The sequence below is a fragment of the Gallus gallus genome, chromosome 10 (genome assembly GCF_016699485.2).
Source record: "Gallus gallus isolate bGalGal1 chromosome 10, bGalGal1.mat.broiler.GRCg7b, whole genome shotgun sequence".
Lineage (NCBI taxonomy): Eukaryota > Metazoa > Chordata > Aves > Galliformes > Phasianidae > Gallus > Gallus gallus.
Window position 1 is genome coordinate 402,440 of NC_052541.1, and position 20,412 is coordinate 422,851.

The 20,412-nt window shown below is 54.7% G+C and overlaps 3 long non-coding RNA genes across 4 annotated transcripts; 2 read left to right on the top strand and 1 right to left on the bottom strand.

Moving 5' to 3' along the window:
• Positions 1-483: 483 nt before the first annotated feature.
• Positions 484-4,618, top strand: LOC121111567. Its single transcript, XR_005862584.2, has 4 exons — positions 484-868; positions 1,780-1,874; positions 1,966-2,071; positions 2,158-4,618. It is a non-coding gene; the product is annotated as an uncharacterized LOC121111567 (long non-coding RNA).
• An 8,197-nt stretch (positions 4,619-12,815) lies between these two features.
• On the bottom strand, positions 12,816-13,810 carry LOC121111621. Its single transcript, XR_005862582.1, has 2 exons — positions 13,512-13,810; positions 12,816-12,988 (listed from the first exon to the last, which is right to left on the bottom strand). It is a non-coding gene; the product is annotated as an uncharacterized LOC121111621 (long non-coding RNA).
• An 829-nt stretch (positions 13,811-14,639) lies between these two features.
• LOC121113468 lies at positions 14,640-17,888 on the top strand. 2 transcript variants are annotated; one of them, XR_005862583.2, is made up of 5 exons: positions 14,640-15,024; positions 15,941-16,035; positions 16,127-16,232; positions 16,319-16,594; positions 16,684-17,888. It is a non-coding gene; the product is annotated as an uncharacterized LOC121113468 (long non-coding RNA). The 2 variants fall into 2 exon arrangements; XR_006931016.1 differs by having other exon boundaries at positions 16,319-17,888.
• The last annotated feature ends 2,524 nt before the right edge of the window (positions 17,889-20,412 follow it).

Sequence of the window (20,412 nt, forward strand, 5' to 3'; positions counted from 1 at the left end):
GCCCCCTCCAGCCTGGGCCCCAAAGCAGCCCCAACTGTGCCAGGCCCCCCTCCGGACTGGGCCTCAAAGCAGCCCCAACTGAGCCTGGTCCTCCTCCAGCCTGGGCCCTGAGGCCCTGGCTCTGCCTGGGCCCCCTCCAGACTGGGCCCAAAGGAGGCCTCAACTGTGCCAGGCCCCCTCCAGACTGGGCCCCAAAGCAGCCCCAACTGAGCCTGGTCCTCCTCCAGCCTGGGCCCCAAAGCAGCCCCAAGTGTGCCAGGCCCCCCTCCGGACTGGGCCCCAAAGCAGCCCCAACTGAGCCTGGTCCTCCTCCAGCCTGGGCCCCAAAGCAGCCCCAACTGAGCCTGGTCCTCCTCCAGCCTGGGCCCCCTTTGGTCTGGACCCAGAGGAGGCCTCAACTGTGCCAGGCCCCCTCCAGACTGGGCCCCGAGGCCCCGACTGTGCTGGGCCACCCTCCGGCACAGGCCCTGCCTTAAGCCCCGCCCCCTGTGGACAGCTGTGCTATTTGCCTGCTTTGTTTTTTTCTCTCTCTTACCTCTTATTTCCCTGTTCTCTCCACCAATGCATTCAGATCCCCGGGATGGAGTGCGCTGATACTGCTGCGTTCTTCCTGCACCAACTGTCCGGGCGGCTCAGCATGTTCTACAGAACAGCATGCCTTTGGGAATGCTTGGAGTATGTAGCCTGACAGCAAGAGAACACTGCGCTCTTCTGGCTATTTCTCAACATGTCAGAGGGACAGGAGTGTGCTCAGCCTTGTGTGGTTGCACGTATGCAAAAATCCCTATCGCAGCTGTAAACATCTTTGTTGTTCTGCTTTACAGCAGTAGTGTGTGACGAGAAGCCTACCACTATCAATTTAGAGGAGGTAATTAATTGCGACAGTTCCCCTTTCTTCTTCCCTTGACGATGGAGGTGATGGGGTTCTCCTATGCTATGTGCTGGTGTAATACCTCTGAGCCTCAGTTTTGATGGGTTCAGCAAAGCTCATGGCAACAGGCTTTGGTCAACCTCAGATCTGCTGATGAGATAAATAGATGATGATAAGAGAGACCAAAAGAAAAAAACACGAGGCAAGAGTTGTTTTTTTCTTCTAGTCAGCACGCCATCGCTAAATCTTCCATACTGTGACTTTTATCTTGATAGTGATGATCCCTTAACCTCACACGTTTAGCACAACGCTTTCTGTTGTGGAGATTCCCACCAGTGACAAAGTATTAGTGCCGCTTTTCTGCCTGTCTCTTTTTGTCTGTATTTTCTGGCGTGTGGGGATTTCTTTTAGTGGCCCACAAGCACTTCCCAGATAAGCAAGCAGCGCAGGAGGAGGCAGGGGCAAGAGGCAGGAGCAAGGGCAGAGTGGTTTCTTTGTTACTAAATGGAATGACTGTATTTTCTGCATGTGGATTTGCCATAGTGCTTCTTACAAGGCCTAAGGGTGGGATGAAATGTGCCCTGAAGCAGGCGTGCTTGCAGGAAGGCACAAGAGAAATGCAAATCATTTACCCCCAAAATGCAAATCATTACCCCAAAGAGGGTAATCCCAGGAAAAAGAGGGGACAGGAAAAAATCTTTTCTATTAACCCCAGACTTGATGGGAAAGGAAAAGCTGAAGGAGCAGGTGTGTTTGGGGGTGTTCGTCTTCTAGACTGCACCCAGAGAAGGCGAATGATTCTGATGCCGCAGTCTTGGAACTCCAGTCAGTACACAGCTGGAAGGATTTCTGGGCTGAGATGAATTTCTCTCTCTGCAGCTGCTGATCTATTGGATTTTGTGTTCTAGTGCACGGAAGCTTTTGGGCATGATTTATCCTCACTGTACCTCACACTGGGTGGGAAAAGTTGGCACTGGATCTCACATAGCAGCTTGTAACAAAGGTTGGACTTGCCAATGCCTTCCACTGTCTCCACTCGTCCGGTGCCTCCTTGAAGCGTATGCCTAACCAGGAAATCTTTTCTTATTCCCTAGCTCTTGCGCAATAAAGAAGCATTTCAACCGCTGCTTCTTGCAGCAGTACAGTGTTTCCAAAGAGAGAAAAACACCACTACTGGCATAAACTGGATTTCTGCTGTTGGTAAGGCTGAGCTGAGAACTGGGCTGACTGTTGCACCTGGGATTGTGTGCGAAGCCTACAGACACAGGAATAACTTTTCCTTGCAGGTTGAGCATGTGCAGTGGAATTGCCAGGTCACAGCCTGAGCCAGTACGTGAGCACATGAGTGCCTGGAGCTGGGGGAGCCTAGATCCACCCTTCCTCTTTCTCCGTCCCCGCAGTGCTTCTGGGAGCGCAGTCAGTCCGCAGGGGTCTCCTCAGCCCCCTCCCCGCGCCCCCCCAGGCCCGTCCCCCCCTTCTTCCAGCGATCCAGATTTCGAAGCGGAGAAGGCTGTGTTCCTCAGCTCACCCCTTTCTTCCAAACTCTCGCTCGGAGGGGTGAGTTGATTGCTCTTTCTTTGATAGCTTGTCCTATAGTGCCTAGATCTCAGAGAAAGGCTCTGTCATTGCCCTTGTTTGCTTTACAGCATGTCAGAGGTCGGTCATTGCTAGGAAAGCTTGTGCTTTAAAGCACCAGGTTGTATAGAGAAGGTAATTCTAAAAGCGAGCTTGCCAGTTCTTTTTTACCTAAGTGGTTTTTGAGCAAGGAAAGATTGGAGATGCTGTTTGCTCATGGAAGATGGAGAGGAGGAAAAGCAAGTAAGACGCATGCTGTGCATAGCCACTGCATGCCACCTGCACCATTTCCCCCCTGAACAAAGGAAGAGCAGCTCAGCGAGCGTGGCCTGGGCCATCGAAGGGAACATCCAAACATCTGGACCAACACCAAATGGCTTAATTCCGTATGTTCGTTGTTTCTCTGTTGTTTGTCTCACATCCTTCTGGAAAGAAAGCAGGAGGAGACAGACCTCCGATTTGATCCTGTTGTGTGTGATGATTACGGCCAAGGGGCAGAAGTTGGTGCTTAGGCAGGGGTAAAGCTAGGAAAGCTAAGCCTCGTCGAGGAACGAGAGATTACAGTAGAGCTCATTCTACATGGCTGTTCAGCACGTTGAAGGTATTTATCGTGCAGCAGGATCTGTCTGGCTGCAGGAACATGGTCGGATACGTTGATTCCAGTAGAAACTCAGTAAGCAGCGGCGGTGTGTGCAAAGTGCTGATTGTAATGGACTTCTGCCGAGGTGAGTGGGGGCTCAGCGTGTTGCTCAGTGGTAGGTTTGGTCATTTTCAGTGCTGACAGGAAACGTGCATGCAAGGAGTGACCAGAAGGGTTGGAGCCAGGGTCCGCCCCTTCTGAGACCCCCTTGAAGGGCTGGCAGTGGAGGGGCAAGGGTATGTCGCTGGAGATCCCTGCATACCTGAAACCTGCTGAAGTTAGGCAGCTTCTTTCCTTTCTTTCTCTGCCCACAGCTTTTGCATGTGAGCAAATCCTCACTTGCTGCAGCCTAGGACCTTGCTGTCATTGCTGCGCTTTCCATCACGTTGCAGTACCCAAGCAGGAGGCTTACTTCTCTCCTCCTGCACGGGCACAACCACTTCAAAGCATCTCTTAAGAGAGAGATTACTTTGTTCAACCAGTACTGGCAGCAAAGTTATCACTTGCGATCACTGAGCCATTTCAGCACATTTTTTTAATAGGTAAAAAGTATCAAGGGAAGATTTCTGCCTTTACCTGGACGAACCTGTCCACCGTGTTCTGGGTCAGGCCTTCTGACTTCTTCTTGGCTTTGCTTATCCTACTGAACAAAATTTAAACAAATAAAGAATGAGAAATAAAAATAGGTGGAAGTCAGCAAACACTTGTTTCTCCCCTTTCACGCCCACGACATCATTCTTCACTTGAGAGTAAAGTTCACATGGCAGCAGGTTTACTCCCTTACGCAGTGTGATCCTACAGAGCGAGGTATGAGTTGGCTCCATCAGCGCTCAACTCCACAGCACTGTCTACTGGGAAGATGAGGGCTGCCCCTCCGAAATGCTGAGACAAGCTTTGGTAACAAGAGCCCAGCATCGCCGAGTTCATGACCAAAACTTTTTGCAAAGCAAATACGACATTTCCTTCAGAGCTTCATCTGTAGACCCACGTCACACTTTGACGTTTCCTTCGCTCCTTTAATAAATATTCCCACTACAGACTTCTGACTTACACAGTGCTCCAAAATCTTGCCTGCGCTGTTGAGCCTAACTCTCGCATCAGGCTGACCCCATTCTCATACACATAACGGCACCAAAAGCTGGAGCAGGTTATTCCAGGCACACAAGCGTGACCGGAGAACAAGCTCCAAAGCATACTGAGACCTTACGTGCTTCCTGCAAGGCTCTGACAGCGCCACTCTCCCCAGTACTGGACACAGACTCCGTAAACTGCATAGTCCAGAGCCAAGGTGGAAAAAAATAAAAGCAGGTACTTGCTCCAGCATCATACCATGCTGCCCCCTGGACCCACCATGGACCAATTAAAGGTCAACCAGGGGATCGGGCCCAGTCAGCATGGGCTGACGAACGGTAGATCCAGTTTGACAAACCTGATTCCATTCTGTGACAAGGTGACCCGCTTAGCGGATGAAGGTAAGGCTGTCGATGGGGTCTACCTGGACTTCAGTAAAGCCTTTGACACTGTACCCCACAGCATTCTCGTGGAGAAGCTGGCTGCCCACGGTTTGGATGGGCGTACGCTCCGCTGGGTGAAACACTGGCTGGATGGCCAGGCCCACAGAGTTGTGCTCAATGGAGTTAAATCCAGTTGGCAGCCAGACACGAGCGGTGTCCCCCAGGGCTCGGTACTGGGGCCGCTTCTATTCAACATCTTTATTAACGGTCTTGATGAGGGGATTGAGCGCACCCTCAGTGACTGCAGAGGGCACCAAGGTGGGAGGGAGTGTTGATCTGCCTGAGGGGAGAAAGGCGCTACAGTTATCCCACCTGGATAGAGTGGGTCGATGGGCCAAGGTTAACTGGCCCATCAATGGGGGGGCCCATTCTATGGGCCCATTCAATGGGGCCAAGTGTCGGGTCCTGCATTTTGGCCACAACAACCCCAGGCGTCCCCCCAGGCTTGGGGAGGAGTGGCTGGAAAGCTGCCTGACGGAAAGGGACCTTGGTGTCCGGATGGACAGGTGGCTGAATATGAGCCAGCGGTGTGCCCAGGTGGCCAAGGCGGCCGATGGCATCCTGGCTTGGATCAGGAGTGGTGTGGTGAGCAGGACGAGGGAAGTCATCCTGCCCCTGTACTCGGCATTGGCGAGGCCTCACCTCAAGCACAGTGTTCAGTGTTGGGCACAGAAAGGACACGGAGGTACAATCAGATCCTGCCCAGCAGTGCTTCTGGGAAGAAAGCATCCACCTCAGAGCACAGGACCTGAGATTGTCCTCTGCTCCTCCCACCGCCACTGGGCTTCAGCAGAGCTGTGCTGGGATGTCCTCTGGAGTCATACACACGAGCACAAGCAATGCATATGCAAGACCCCTTGGGGGAGCTGCAGTACGACGTCACATCAGGGAACCTGGGACAGATGCAACACCTCAGCCTGATGGGCACACCTCCTCCAGATAAAAAAACATCCCAGACATTCCTCAAGAATCTTCCAGTTACTTCTAGACATCCAAGCCAGATTCCATGAAACAGCTGGGAGATAAAAAAATGAAATACAACTATTTCAATGGCCCCCTGCCTCTTTGGTCCTTACCCTTCTGGGGCCATCCGCTGCAGTGGCATACTCCATCACTGAAACCACGGTAAAAAAAAAAGCAAGAGCCAGCATCCCAGCAGTCCAACACATCAGTGCTGTGAAGGACACTTTGCCAGGTTCAGAAACATCTTGTATATTTCGATTTTCATTGGTTGAACAAATGGGTTTGGGGGAAAAACACAGGGGAAATCAAACTCCTTATGCCCCTGGGATCAGATCGGGCCCCTCAGTGCCCCAGAGTCCCAAAGTCTCTCCTCGCTCACACACCCCTACAACCTCTCAGCCCCCAAACCCAATGCTTTAACCCTCAGAAACCACACCAGAACTCTCCCCACAGAGGTCTACAGTCACTCACAGGACCCTCAGCCCCGCAGATCCAAAACCTTCTCCTCAGAAACCACCCCAGAACCCTCCTCACAGACAGTCCCCACAGTCCCTCAGCACACAAAACCCCTCACTTCCACCTCAGAACCAGCCCCACAGCCCTCCTTACAGACTCCTACAGACAGACCAGCACAGGCCCCCCACTCCCCAAGGCCCCCAACTGCCGCACAGAAGCAATCCCAGGACGCTTTCCAGAGTCTCTCTGCCCCTCACAGACCTTGCCCTGGCTTTGCTGAACATCATTAGGACACCACTCGTGACCGCCTCCACCCGGACACAGAGCCATTGAGCACAGCTCTCTGGCTGCGACTGTCCAGCCAATTCCACCCCATAGCCCACCCTTTGAACACAGACCAATCCAAACCAGTGCCAATCTGTCTCCACTGCAATGGTACAGAGGATGGCCACCTCACAGTGCCTTTTTGCTGCCTCCAATTACTGCGGTCATCGATCACTGACAGCCCCTCCATCTCTGAGCCCTACAGATAACGCTGGCTCACCTCCACTGCTAAAGGCCCGGGTAACCCCACCCAGTGTTGGCTGGTGACAGTGGGAAACCACTGGGCCCGAATATCCTCCCTCAGAGAGAAAACTGTCCCAAGGGGTGAGGACTCATTGCAGGGATGGTCAACTTCCACTGGGACGGGAGGCTCTTGGGAAGGAAGAGCACTGCGCTGCAAAATGCCCATTGGGAGGGTCACTGATCATTGGAATGGGAAACAACTGGGATGGGAAGGATGTTTGCCTACGAAAAATCAAACCATCTCAAGCCTGGGGGAAAGGGGCTGACCCCAACGGTCACGCAACCCCCCGTTGGGGGAGGGGCTCCCCTAACTGCCACTCTCCAGCTGTCATGGCAGGTAAGGCAGCAGGCTTCCCCTGCTCCCGTGCTTCAGCTGGCCCCAGCGCCCCAGATCTCACCCCTGTAACCCAGACCTCACCCCAGCGCCCCAGATCTCACCCCAGCACCCCAGATCTCACCCCTGTAACCCAGATCTCACCCCTGTAACCCAGACCTCACCCCAGCGCCCCAGATCTCACCCCAGCGCCCCAGATCTCACCCCTGTAACCCAGATCTCACCCCAACACTCCAGATCCCACCCCTGTAACCCAGATCTCACCCCAGCACCCCAGATCCCACCCCTGTAACCCAGACCTCACCCCAGCGCCCCAGATCTCACCCCAGCGCCCCAGATCTCACCCCTGTAACCCAGATCTCACCCCTGTAACCCAGACCTCACCCCAGCACCCCAGATCTCACCCCAGAGCCCCAGATCCCACCCCCCTAACCCAGATCTCACCCCAGCGCCCCCGATCTCACCCCTGTAACCCAGATCTCACCCCAGCGCCCCCGATCTCACCCCTGGTAACCCAGATCCCACCCCAGCACCCCAGAGCCCCAGATCCCACCCCTGTAAGCCCGATCTCACCCCTGTGCCCCAGATCCCACCCCAGCGCCCCAGATCTCACCCCAGCGCCTACTTTGGCCTTTCCCCACAGAGAGAATCCCTCGAGGAGCGCTGACGGTGCCTCTGACACCCGACGCCATTTTCGTTGAAGCGACTGTGCCGCCACCGGACCCCGCCTGGATGCAGCCCACCATCCGCGGACCGATGCCGGTACCACCCCGACCCCTCCCTGTCCCCACTGCCACCTACCTGGCGCCTCAGGCCTCTGTCTGGCCTGGGGTACCAGGTGTCTGGGGACAGGCAGCGCAGCTCCCCCCTGGGGGGCTGCCCCCAACTGTGGGGCTGCACTTGCCCGTGCTGCAGCTGCTACCTGGGGGGCTGCACCCAGGTACGGCTCCCCCCACTGCCCCTGCTCACTGCTGGGGACATCCCCTGCTGGCAGGGACGCTGCTGCCCCAGCAGCCGATGGGGCTGTGGCCTGGGGCTGTGTTCCACGGGGAGCCCCCGCAGCCCGCAGGCACCTGCCTGCCGCAGGCCCCCGGCCGCCCCGGCCCCCCACCAGTTCTTTTGCAGGTACCGTCACTGCAGGAGCAGGTGCTCCCCGTGCCCTGCACCCTGCCCGCCACCTGGGAGCCACCGATGGAGCCCTTTCAAGACGCCGTGGTGCTCACGGAGGACCAGGGGCACCCAGCGCCCACCGACGTGTGCCCCCATCCCGCCACGGCTCAGCTCGCCTGCAGCGCTGCGACGCTGGAATCAGGCGGTGAGTCCAGGGGCTGCAGAGCGGGTGGCAGGCTGTCCGCACCGGGTGGCTGTGGGAAAGCTGCCACTGCCCCACTGGGGATGTCCTTGCTTTCCCAGCAGTGACAACGAGCGCAGACATCCCGGAGGACATCGCGGACATCCATGATCTCCTGGCATGGCTCAACGACGGTGAGTTTGGGGGCAGCAGAGCTGGCGGGGGTCGTTGGCACCCAGTGGGTGTGGGAAAGAAAGCTGGCATTGCCCCACCGGGGATTTTCTTCCTTTTCCAAAAGTGACATCCAAGACAGGCATCCTGTACGACACCGCAGACATTGATGACCTGCTCACGTGGATCAACAACGGTGAGTCTCTCTCTGAGGGGCAGCAGAGCTGGTGGGGGGGTGTCTGCACTGAGTGGGCGTGGGAAAGCTGGCATTGCCCCGCTGGGGATTTTCTGCCTTTTCCAGAAGAGACACCCAGCACCGACAGACTTGACAACGATGTGGAAATTGACAATTTGCTCACCTGGATTGACGGTGAGACTGTGGTCTGCAGAGGTGACGGGTGGGTGCCTGCACCGAGCGGGTGTGGGAAGACTGCCATCATCGTTCGGGGGGATGCTCTTGCTTTTTCAGAAGCGGCGAGTGCTCTGGAGGTCCCCCAGCACAACCAGGACCTGCCCGGTGTCACAAGAGAGGGGACCAAAGACACTGCGAACAGCTGCCAAATGGAAGAGCTGATGCAGTGCATCACTGCCACGGAGCCACTGAGCCCAGATGTCTCCAGCAGCCTCGACTCCTCTTCTTCCATCACAGAGCACTCTGACTCCTCCAGGGCCAGCAGGGAGCTGAGCAAAGACACACAACCTGAACCAGGGCTCCTCAGCAACTCGCTCTGCTGGCAGCCAGCATCCCCGGAGCTGCCCGTGCCGACGCCCCTGGCTGCCCCTGCGCCTCCGTCGCCCCGCACCGCACATCTGATGGAAGAGGCGCGGCGGAGGCAGCCCCGGGTGGTTCTCACCCGCCTGGCACTGCCGCCCCCCCTGGCTGCCCCCACACCCCTGTTGCCCCACACAGCACATCTGATGGAAGAGGCGCAGCGGAGGCAGCCCCGGGTGGTTCTCGCCCGCCTGGCACTGCCACCCGGATGCATCTCCTGCCGGGTGGCAGACAAGCACCACGGGGACAGCACCGAGCCAGCCAAGCACCCTGTGCCTCCTTTCACGCAAAGTGGACAGGTCATGGAACGGGTGCAGCGGAGGCAGCCCCACGTGGTTCTCGCCCGCCTGGCCCTGCCACCCGGATGCATCTCCTGCCGGGTGGCAGACAAGCACCATGGGGACAGCACCGAGCCAGCCAAGTGCCCAGCGCCCGCCTGCACCACCACAAAAGGCAACAGCACCGGGCACGTCCCAGCCAGAAAGAGGAAGCTGCCGCGGGGCCAGGATGTTCCAGGCCACAAACACCGGCGCTAGGCGAAGCTGGCTGTGTCAGCACGGCGCGCAGCAGGAGGACTCGGTGCCCATCACAGCCCAACAGGCGCTCGAGAGGGAGCGTGCCAAGAAACCGGCCCACTTGGTGTAGCAGGAGACGTGGCCATAGCCGACAAACACGGCTCCCTGTAGCCCTGGGCTCCTCGCTGGCCCCCACGATGCCCAGAGAGCAGCGGCAGTGTTCCGGGGGCACCAGCACTGGCCCCAGCCTTCCCCCTCCAAACCTGGGCTGTCCACAAACGGCATCTTGGGCTGGGGCAATGCGGGACTCTGAAGCTGATGGACCGCAAAAGTGTTGGACTGTCAAAGCTTTGGGCTGGGAAATGTTGGCTGGGGGGTGGGAAATGGTTGGGGGGTGGGAATTACTGGGGTGGCAAATATTAGGGTGGGGGGTGGTTGTGGGGTGGGGAACTGTTGGTGTGGGGAATGGGTGGGGGGAGGGAATTTGGGGTGGGAATTCTTTGGGTGGGAACTGAGGGTGGGAATCCTTGGGGTGCTGGGATCTTTTTGGGGTTGGAAATGAAAGGGCTGTACTGTGATATTGTTGGGGTGGGAATCTGGGGTGGGGAATGGGTGGGGGGAGGGAATTTGGGGTGGGAATTCTTGGGGCGCTGGCATCTTTTTGAGGTTGGAAGTGAAATGGCTCTACTGTGATATTGTTGGGGTGGGAATTTGGGGGGTGGGGAACTGCTGGGGTGAGAAATGGCTGCTGTGGGAGATGGTTGGCATCAAAAAGGATTGGACTTCGTGACTGCTGGCATTGGAGATGTGGGGAGGGGGAGGGAATTTTGTGGGGTGGCAATTCTGGGTGGGAAATTGTACTCTGACCATGTTGCACTCCGAAATTGTTGGAATTTGGAGGAAGGAATTATTGGGGTGGGAATCTGGGGGGCTGGGAAGTGTTTTGCAGAGGGAGGGAACTATTGGTGGGAGGGAGCCGGGGGCGGGGGGGGGGGCGGGGAGGGAAGGTGAGAAATTGATTGCGGGGTGGGAGCTGGGGGGTGGGAAATTAATTAGAGGGTGGGAATTTTAGGGGGTGGGATCAGAAACAATTGTCAGGGTGGGAAATGGTTGGGAATATCTATTGTCATTTATTTGCTGTTTTGTACGTTCAATTATTAAATGCTTGGCGTTCACTTTCCTACACCTCTGCCTGCAGTCGTTTGTGCAGCACCAAAGCCCCCCCAGGTCCCCGTGCCCACCTCTGGGGATGCTGGGGTGGCTGCAGCGAGCCAAGAGCTCCTCCAGTCTGAACATCTCCATCACCATCGCTGCTGTCAACGTCTCTGTTGCCTTGTTTTGTTCCTGGGGAAGGCGACGGTCACGTGCTGAGCAGTGCATGTGTTGAACTGGGGGCACTGGGCACTACTGGAGGCACTGGGAAGTCCACTGGGGGGCACTGGGAGGCTACTGAGGGCCGCATACAGCACTGGGGTGGCTCCAGGCAGCACTGGGGGGCACTGAGTTTGCACAAGGAGACTCTGGACAATACTGGGAGACAACGGGAGCTTAGTGGGGAACTGCAAAGAGCAGCAGGGGGCACTGGAGAGCTTTGGACAGCACTTGCAGGGTGGGAGGAGGTTCCCACAGTACCCGGGCGGCACCTTTTAACCTCATTAATTTGCTCTTCTACAACATCTCACCCACGGCATTAAGCAATCCATTTCTTCCATGGGGGAGGCTTTCTCCTTGGGGCTGACCCCCCCCCAGCGCCGCTTGGCTCTGCCCTGGGCACTGTGTTCCACACATTCCCACCCTGATGCTGTCACTCAGTGACACATTTGTCACCGACAGACTCCCCGTGGGTCCTGAGGTGGGCTGGGGGGTGTCCTGTGAAAGCAACCCCAGTGACAGCCCCCAGCCCTAGAAGGCACAGATCCTGGAAAACCACCTTTAATGCTGCCAAAATCAGCTTCATCTCATCACCCTGGGACTCCATCTGGGGGCTCTGTGGAAGCTTCCCCTGTTTCAAGCTGGTGCTACCCCGTGCTTGTTGACGATGCTTCATGCTCTGGCATACACGCCTGCAGAGGTTAAATCTGCTCTGCACCCTCGCTTCAAGTCAGACCCTTTTCAACGGGTTCAAATATTCTCCCAAGTAGAAAACCAAAGGGACGTTCCAGCGGAAGAGCACTAGCAGGAGGAGCCTCACGCATTGCTGCTCCCAGGACCCACAGCACTCATTTTTCCCTGCCTCCACAACGCTTCTTTGTCTGCCCACGCACTCCTGGACTGGCTGAACAGAGACCTTCGACTGGAACTCAAGAGCAGAATGAAAGATTATGGTTTGTGGAAGAGTAGTCAAGCTACTTATGATGATTACAGGTACGTAGCAAAGCTGTGCAGGAAGAAAATTAGAAAAGCCAAAGCCCAGCTAGAACTGAGCTCGGACAGTAAGGTGAAGGACAACAATGAATATTTCTATAAATACATCAACAGCAAGAGGAGGGCAAGGGAGAATCTCCATCCCTTGTTGGACGCCGAGGGCAACTTGGTGACCAAGGATCAGGATAAGGCTGAGGAACTTAATGCCTTTGTTGCCTCAGTCACTAATAGCAAGACTTGTTACTCCCTGGGAAAAAATCCCCTGTGCTGGTAGATAAGGATGGGGAACTGAATAGGCCCTGCATTATCCACAATGAGATGATTTTGGACCTGCACCGAATGCTGGATGCTCGAGTTCACGGGGCCAGATGGACTGCACTTTGGAGTGCTGAGGGAGTTGGTGGATGTGGTTGCCAAGCCACACTCCATCGTCCTTCAGCAGTCCTGGCTAAATGGAAACACGCAGGTGGACTGGAGACTGGCAAATATGATGCACATCTTCAGAAACGGCCAGAAGATGAGCATGGTAGCTACAGACCTATCAGTCTTACCTCAGGGCCAGGATAGCTTATGGAAAGGATAATGTTGAGATTAATTAAAGGTCAACTAGGGGATCGGGCCCAGTCAGAATGGATTTACGAATGGCAGATCCTGCTTGACAAAATAACTTGCCCCACGCCACCAATGCCACAGGAGACTCCAGGAGCAGGAGAAGATCCGGTGGAGGGAGGAGGCAGGGCAGCTGGGCCTGCTGTGCACATATACTGACAGACATACAGATACCTTGTCACTGCTCTTCTGCCTCCACGTTTCTGGAGTACTGGGAGTTTTGTCTTCACACAGGAACTCCGCCAAGCCTGTATGTCCAGAGCTGCATTTTCCAGTCCATGGCACCTTGATCCCAGGACGTGCTCCGCCACGTGCTTCTAGGACATGAACATTTGCACAAAGGCCCCTGAAAGTAAAAGCATCCCGGCAGGTTTGCACTGCTCCCACACTCCTCAGCGCTCTCTCTAAAATCTCACACAACACAGACTCTCTCAGACTCTTGACTGCAGCCCAATAGCACAGGATCTCCCCTCTCACTTTATGAGAGAAGAGGCCATAGTTTGTCTTTCTTTTTCAGCTTTGCAGATACCACCAGGCAAGAACTGGCTTTCCCACCCTGCAGCCAGGAATGCTCCAACCTGAGGGGTGAGTGGCTGTGAGAGGAACGTCTCTGCGGAAGCGCAGCTCATTCCTCCCCTCTGACAGGGCCAGAAGGCATGAGACAAAAGAGGAAAGCACAGTGCGTCTGCATTTCCCTCGTGGCTCTTATTTCCTGCGTTACGGTGGGAAACGAGCTGAGCCGCTGTGCCTCTCCATTATGCTTAGCTCTGCAGCTCTGCCATCATCTTTAGACTCAGCTGTTCCTGTGCATAATGCTCCACACAATCACCCTGCAGAGCCCAAAGCCCTGCCTGGCTGCTGTCACTCACCTGGAGGTTGCAGGGTGCTGTGCCTCCTGCCTGTACCTGCTTCTAGGTGTCGCTTGCAAGACATTGAGAGTCCACCTGGTTGGAACTGCGGTCAACAAACACAAACGTGAAACAAGTAAGAAGGGATTCTTTTGTTTCACAGGCTTTCACCTTTGTTAAAACATGGTCTGCTGAGGAGCACAGCTGGAAGCGTTTCACCTGTGCAGAAAAGGGGTGGAGCCTGGTCCCAGCCCTCCCTAACCTCATTTAAGGGCCGGCTGTCTAAGGGGAAGAATCTCTACTGGGAGATCTGCTCTCTGGTAATACCTTCTGAGTCCTGCTCTTCAGAAAGGGGTCTTTCTTTACTAGCTTGAGTCCTTCACCATTCTTGGAAAAATTAAAACACAGTAAAGCAGCTCTATCTGCCACTACCTTTCACTACGGTTACCGTTTTAGGTTATGGTTAAAGGTTGAACTTGAGAGTTGGACTGCTGCCACAAGGCTCTGGCTGTGCCGGGCCTCCCTCCGGACTAGGCCCCAAAGCAGCCCCAGCTGAGCCTGGTCCTCCTCCAGCCTGGGCCCCCTTTGGTCTGGACCCAGAGGAGGCCTCAACTGTGCCAGGCCCCCTCCAGACTGGGCCCCGAGGCCCCGACTGTGCTGGGCCTCCCTCCGGACTGGGCCCCAAAGCAGCCCCAACTGTGCTGGGCCTCCCTCCGGATTGGGCCCCAAAGCAGCCCCAACTGAGCCTGGTCCTCCTCCAGCCTGGGCCCCAAAGCAGCCCCAACTGTGCCAGGCCCCCCTCCGGACTAGGCCCCAAAGCAGCCCCAACTGAGCCTGGTCCTCCTCCAGCCTGGGCCCCAAAGCAGCCCCAACTGAGCCTGGTCCTCCTCCAGCCTGGGCCCCAAAGCAGCCCCAAGTGTGCCAGGCCCCCCTCCGGACTGGGCCCCAAAGCAGCCCCAACTGAGCCTGGTCCTCCTCCAGCCTGGGCCCCAAAGCAGCCCCAACTGAGCCTGGTCCTCCTCCAGCCTGGGCCCCCTTTGGTCTGGACCCAGAGGAGGCCTCAACTGTGCCAGGCCCCCTCCAGACTGGGCCCCGAGGCCCCGACTGTGCTGGGCCACCCTCCGGCACAGGCCCTGCCTTAAGCCCCGCCCCCTGTGGACAGCTGTGCTATTTGCCTGCTTTGTTTTTTTCTCTCTCTTACCTCTTATTTCCCTGTTCTCTCCACCAATGCATTCAGATCCCCGGGATGGAGTGCGCTGATACTGCTGCGTTCTTCCTGCACCAACTGTCCGGGCGGCTCAGCATGTTCTACAGAACAGCATGCCTTTGGGAATGCTTGGAGTATGTAGCCTGACAGCAAGAGAACACTGCGCTCTTCTGGCTATTTCTCAACATGTCAGAGGGACAGGAGTGTGCTCAGCCTTGTGTGGTTGCACGTATGCAAAAATCCCTATCGCAGCTGTAAACATCTTTGTTGTTCTGCTTTACAGCAGTAGTGTGTGACGAGAAGCCTACCACTATCAATTTAGAGGAGGTAATTAATTGTGACAGTTCCCCTTTCTTCTTCCCTTGACGATGGAGGTGATGGGGTTCTCCTATGCTATGTGCTGGTGTAATACCTCTGAGCCTCAGAGGTATTTTGATGGGTTCAGCAAAGCTCATGGCAACAGGCTTTGGTCAACCTCAGATCTGCTGATGAGATAAATAGATGATGATAAGAGAGACCAAAAGAAAAAAACACGAGGCAAGAGTTGTTTTTTTCTTCTAGTCAGCACGCCATCGCTAAATCTTCCATACTGTGACTTTTATCTTGATAGTGATGATCCCTTAACCTCACACGTTTAGCACAACGCTTTCTGTTGTGGAGATTCCCACCAGTGACAAAGTATTAGTGCCGCTTTTCTGCCTGTCTCTTTTTGTCTGTATTTTCTGGCGTGTGGGGATTTCTTTTAGTGGCCCACAAGCACTTCCCAGATAAGCAAGCAGCGCAGGAGGAGGCAGGGGCAAGAGGCAGGAGCAAGGGCAGAGTGGTTTCTTTGTTACTAAATGGAATGACTGTATTTTCTGCATGTGGATTTGCCATAGTGCTTCTTACAAGGCCTAAGGGTGGGATGAAATGTGCCCTGAAGCAGGCGTGCTTGCAGGAAGGCACAAGAGAAATGCAAATCATTTACCCCCAAAATGCAAATCATTACCCCAAAGAGGGTAATCCCAGGAAAAAGAGGGGACAGGAAAAAATCTTTTCTATTAACCCCAGACTTGATGGGAAAGGAAAAGCTGAAGAAGCAGGTGTGTTTGGGGGTGTTCGTCTTCTAGACTGCACCCAGAGAAGGCGAATGATTCTGATGCCGCAGTCTTGGAACTCCAGTCAGTACACAGCTGGAAGGATTTCTGGGCTGAGATGAATTTCTCTCTCTGCAGCTGCTGATCTATTGGATTTTGTGTTCTAGTGCACGGAAGCTTTTGGGCATGATTTATCCTCACTATACCTCACACTGGGTGGGAAAAGTTGGCACTGGATCTCACATAGCAGCTTGTAACAAAGGTTGGACTTGCCAATGCCTTCCACTGTCTCCACTCGTCCGGTGCCTCCTTGAAGCGTATGCCTAACCAGGAAATCTTTTCTTATTCCCTAGCTCTTGCGCAATAAAGAAGCATTTCAACCGCTGCTTCTTGCAGCAGTACAGTGTTTCCAAAGAGAGAAAAACACCACTACTGGCATAAACTGGATTTCTGCTGTTGGTAAGGCTGAGCTGAGAACTGGGCTGACTGTTGCACCTGGGATTGTGTGCGAAGCCTACAGACACAGGAATAACTTTTCCTTGCAGGTTGAGCATGTGCAGTGGAATTGCCAGGTCACAGCCTGAGCCAGTACGTGAGCACATGAGTGCCTGGAGCTGGGGGAGCCTAGATCCACCCTTCCTCTTTCTCCGTCCCAGCAGTGCTTCTGGGAGCGCGTACGCAGTCAGTCCGCAGGGGTCTCCTCAGCCCCCCCCCACGCCCCCCCAGGCCCGTCCCCCCCTTCTTCCAGCGATCCAGATTTCAAAGCGGAGAAGGCTGTGTTCCTCAGCTCACCCCTTTCTTCCAAACTCTCGCTCGGAGGGGTGAGTTGATTGCTCTTTCTTTGATAGCTTGTCCTATAGTGCCTAGATCTCAAAGAAAGGCTCTGTCATTGCCCTTGTTTGCTTTACAGCATGTCAGAGGTCGGTCATTGCTAGGAAAGCTTGTGCTTTAAAGCACCAGGTTGTATAGAGAAGGTAATTCTAAAAGCGAGCTTGCCAGTTCTTTTTTACCTAAGTGGTTTTTGAGCAAGGAAAGATTGGAGATGCTGTTTGCTCATGGAAGATGGAGAGGAGGAGAAGCAAGTAAGACGCATGCTGTGCATAGCCACTGCATGCCACCTGCACCATTTCCCCCCTGAACAAAGGAGGAGCAGCTCAGCGAGCGTGGCCTGGGCCATCGAAGGGAACATCCAAACATCTGGACCAACACCAAATGGCTTAATTCCGTATGTTCGTTGTTTCTCTGTTGTTTGTCTCACATCCTTCTGGAAAGAAAGCAGGAGGAGACAGACCTCCGATTTGATCCTGTTGTGTGTGATGATTACGGCCAAGGGGCAGAAGTTGGTGCTTAGGCAGGGGTAAAGCTAGGAAAGCTAAGCCTCGTCGAGGAACGAGAGATTAAAGTAGAGCTCATTCTACATGGCTGTTCAGCACGTTGAAGGTATTTATCGTGCAGCAGGATCTGTCTGGCTGCAGGAACATGGTCGGATACGTTGATTCCAGTAGAAACTCAGTAAGCAGCGGCGGTGTGTGCAAAGTGCTGATTGTAATGGACTTCTGCCGAGGTGAGTGGGGGCTCAGCGTGTTGCTCAGTGGTAGGTTTGGTCATTTTCAGTGCTGACAGGAAACGTGCATGCAAGGAGTGACCAGAAGGGTTGGAGCCAGGGTCCGCCCCTTCTGAGACCCCCTTGAAGGGCTGGCAGTGGAGGGGCAAGGGTATGTCGCTGGAGATCCCTGCATACCTGAAACCTGCTGAAGTTAGGCAGCTTCTTTCCTTTCTTTCTCTGCCCACAGCTTTTGCATGTGAGCAAATCCTCACTTGCTGCAGCCTAGGACCTTGCTGTCATTGCTGCGCTTTCCATCACGTTGCAGTACCCAAGCAGGAGGCTTACTTCTCTCCTCCTGCACGGGCACAACCACTTCAAAGCATCTCTTAAGAGAGAGATTACTTTGTTCAACCAGTACTGGCAGCAAAGTTATCACTTGCGATCACTGAGCCATTTCAGCACATTTTTTTAATAGGTAAAAAGTATCAAGGGAAGATTTCTGCCTTTACCTGGACGAACCTGTCCACCGTGTTCTGGGTCAGGCCTTCTGACTTCTTCTTGGCTTTGCTTATCCTATTGAACAAAATTTAAACAAATAAAGAATGAGAAATAAAAATAGGTGGAAGTCAGCAAACACTTGTTTCTCCCCTTTCACGCCCACGACATCATTCTTCACTTGAGAGTAAAGTTCACTTGGCAGCAGGTTTACTCCCTTACGCAGTGTGATCCTACAGAGCGAGGTATGAGTTGGCTCCATCAGCGCTCAACTCCACAGCACTGTCTACTGGGAAGATGAGGGCTGCCCCTCCGAAATGCTGAGACAAGCTTTGGTAACAAGAGCCCAGCATCGCCGAGTTCATGACCAAAACTTTTTGCAAAGCAAATACGACATTTCCTTCAGAGCTTCATCTGTAGACCCACGTCACACTTTGACGTTTCCTTCGCTCCTTTAATAAATATTCCCACTACAGACTTCTGACTTACACAGTGCTCCAAAATCTTGCCTGCGCTGTTGAGCCTAACTCTCGCATCAGGCTAACCCCATTCTCATACACATAACGGCACCAAAAGCTGGAGCAGGTTATTCCAGGCACACAAGCGTGACCGGAGAACAAGCTCCAAAGCATACTGAGACCTTACGTGCTTCCTGCAAGGCTCTGACAGCGCCACTCTCCCCAGTACTGGACACAGACTCCGTAAACTGCATAGTCCAGAGCCAAGGTGGAAAAAAATAAAAGCAGGTACTTGCTCCAGCATCATACCATGCTGCCCCCTGGACCCACCATGGACCAATTAAAGGTCAACCAGGGGATCGGGCCCAGTCAGCATGGGCTGACGAACGGTAGATCCAGTTTGACAAACCTTGGCCCCATTCAATGGGGCCAAGTGTCGGGTCCTGCATTTTGGCCACAACAACCCCAGGCGTCCCCCCAGGCTTGGGGAGGAGTGGCTGGAAAGCTGCCTGACGGAAAGGGACCTTGGTGTCCGGATGGACAGGTGGCTGAATATGAGCCAGCGGTGTGCCCAGGGGGCCAAGGCGGCCGATGGCATCCTGGCTTGGATCAGGAGTGGTGTGGTGAGCAGGACGAGGGAAGTCATCCTGCCCCTGTACTCGGCATTGGCGAGGCCTCACCTCAAGCACAGTGTTCAGTGTTGGGCACAGAAAGGACACGGAGGTACAATCAGATCCTGCCCAGCAGTGCTTCTGGGAAGAAAGCATCCACCTCAGAGCACAGGACCTGAGATTGTCCTCTGCTCCTCCCACCGCCACTGGGCTTCAGCAGAGCTGTGCTGGGATGTCCTCTGGAGTCATACACACGAGCACAAGCAATGCATATGCAAGACCCCTTGGGGGAGCTGCAGTACGACGTCACATCAGGGAACCTGGGACAGATGCAACACCTCAGCCTGATGGGCACACCTCCTCCAGATAAAAAAACATCCCAGACATTCCTCAAGAATCTTCCAGTTACTTCTAGACATCCAAGCCAGATTCCATGAAACAGCTGGGAGATAAAAAAATGAAATACAACTATTTCAATGGCCCCCTGCCTCTTTGGTCCTTACCCTTCTGGGGCCATCCGCTGCAGTGGCATACTCCATCACTGAAACCACGGTAAAAAAAAAAGCAAGAGCCAGCATCCCAGCAGTCCAACACATCAGTGCTGTGAAGGACACTTTGCCAGGTTCAGAAACATCTTGTATATTTCGATTTTCATTGGTTGAACAAATGGGTTTGGGGGAAAAACACAGGGGAAATCAAACTCCTTATGCCCCTGGGATCAGATCGGGCCCCTCAGTGCCCCAGAGTCCCAAAGTCTCTCCTCGCTCACACACCCCTACAACCTCTCAGCCCCCAAACCCAATGCTTTAACCCTCAGAAACCACACCAGAACTCTCCCCACAGAGGTCTACAGTCACTCACAGGACCCTCAGCCCCGCAGATCCAAAACCTTCTCCTCAGAAACCACCCCAGAACCCTCCTCACAGACAGTCCCCACAGTCCCTCAGCACACAAAACCCCTCACTTCCACCTCAGAACCAGCCCCACAGCCCTCCTTACAGACTCCTACAGACAGACCAGCACAGGCCCCCCACTCCCCAAGGCCCCCAACTGCCGCACAGAAGCAATCCCAGGACGCTTTCCAGAGTCTCTCTGCCCCTCACAGACCTTGCCCTGGCTTTGCTGAACATCATTAGGACACCACTCGTGACCGCCTCCACCCGGACACAGAGCCATTGAGCACAGCTCTCTGGCTGCGACTGTCCAGCCAATTCCACCCCATAGCCCACCCTTTGAACACAGACCAATCCAAACCAGTGCCAATCTGTCTCCACTGCAATGGTACAGAGGATGGCCACCTCACAGTGCCTTTTTGCTGCCTCCAATTACTGCGGTCATCGATCACTGACAGCCCCTCCATCTCTGAGCCCTACAGATAACGCTGGCTCACCTCCACTGCTAAAGGCCCGGGTAACCCCACCCAGTGTTGGCTGGTGACAGTGGGAAACCACTGGGCCCGAATATCCTCCCTCAGAGAGAAAACTGTCCCAAGGGGTGAGGACTCATTGCAGGGATGGTCAACTTCCACT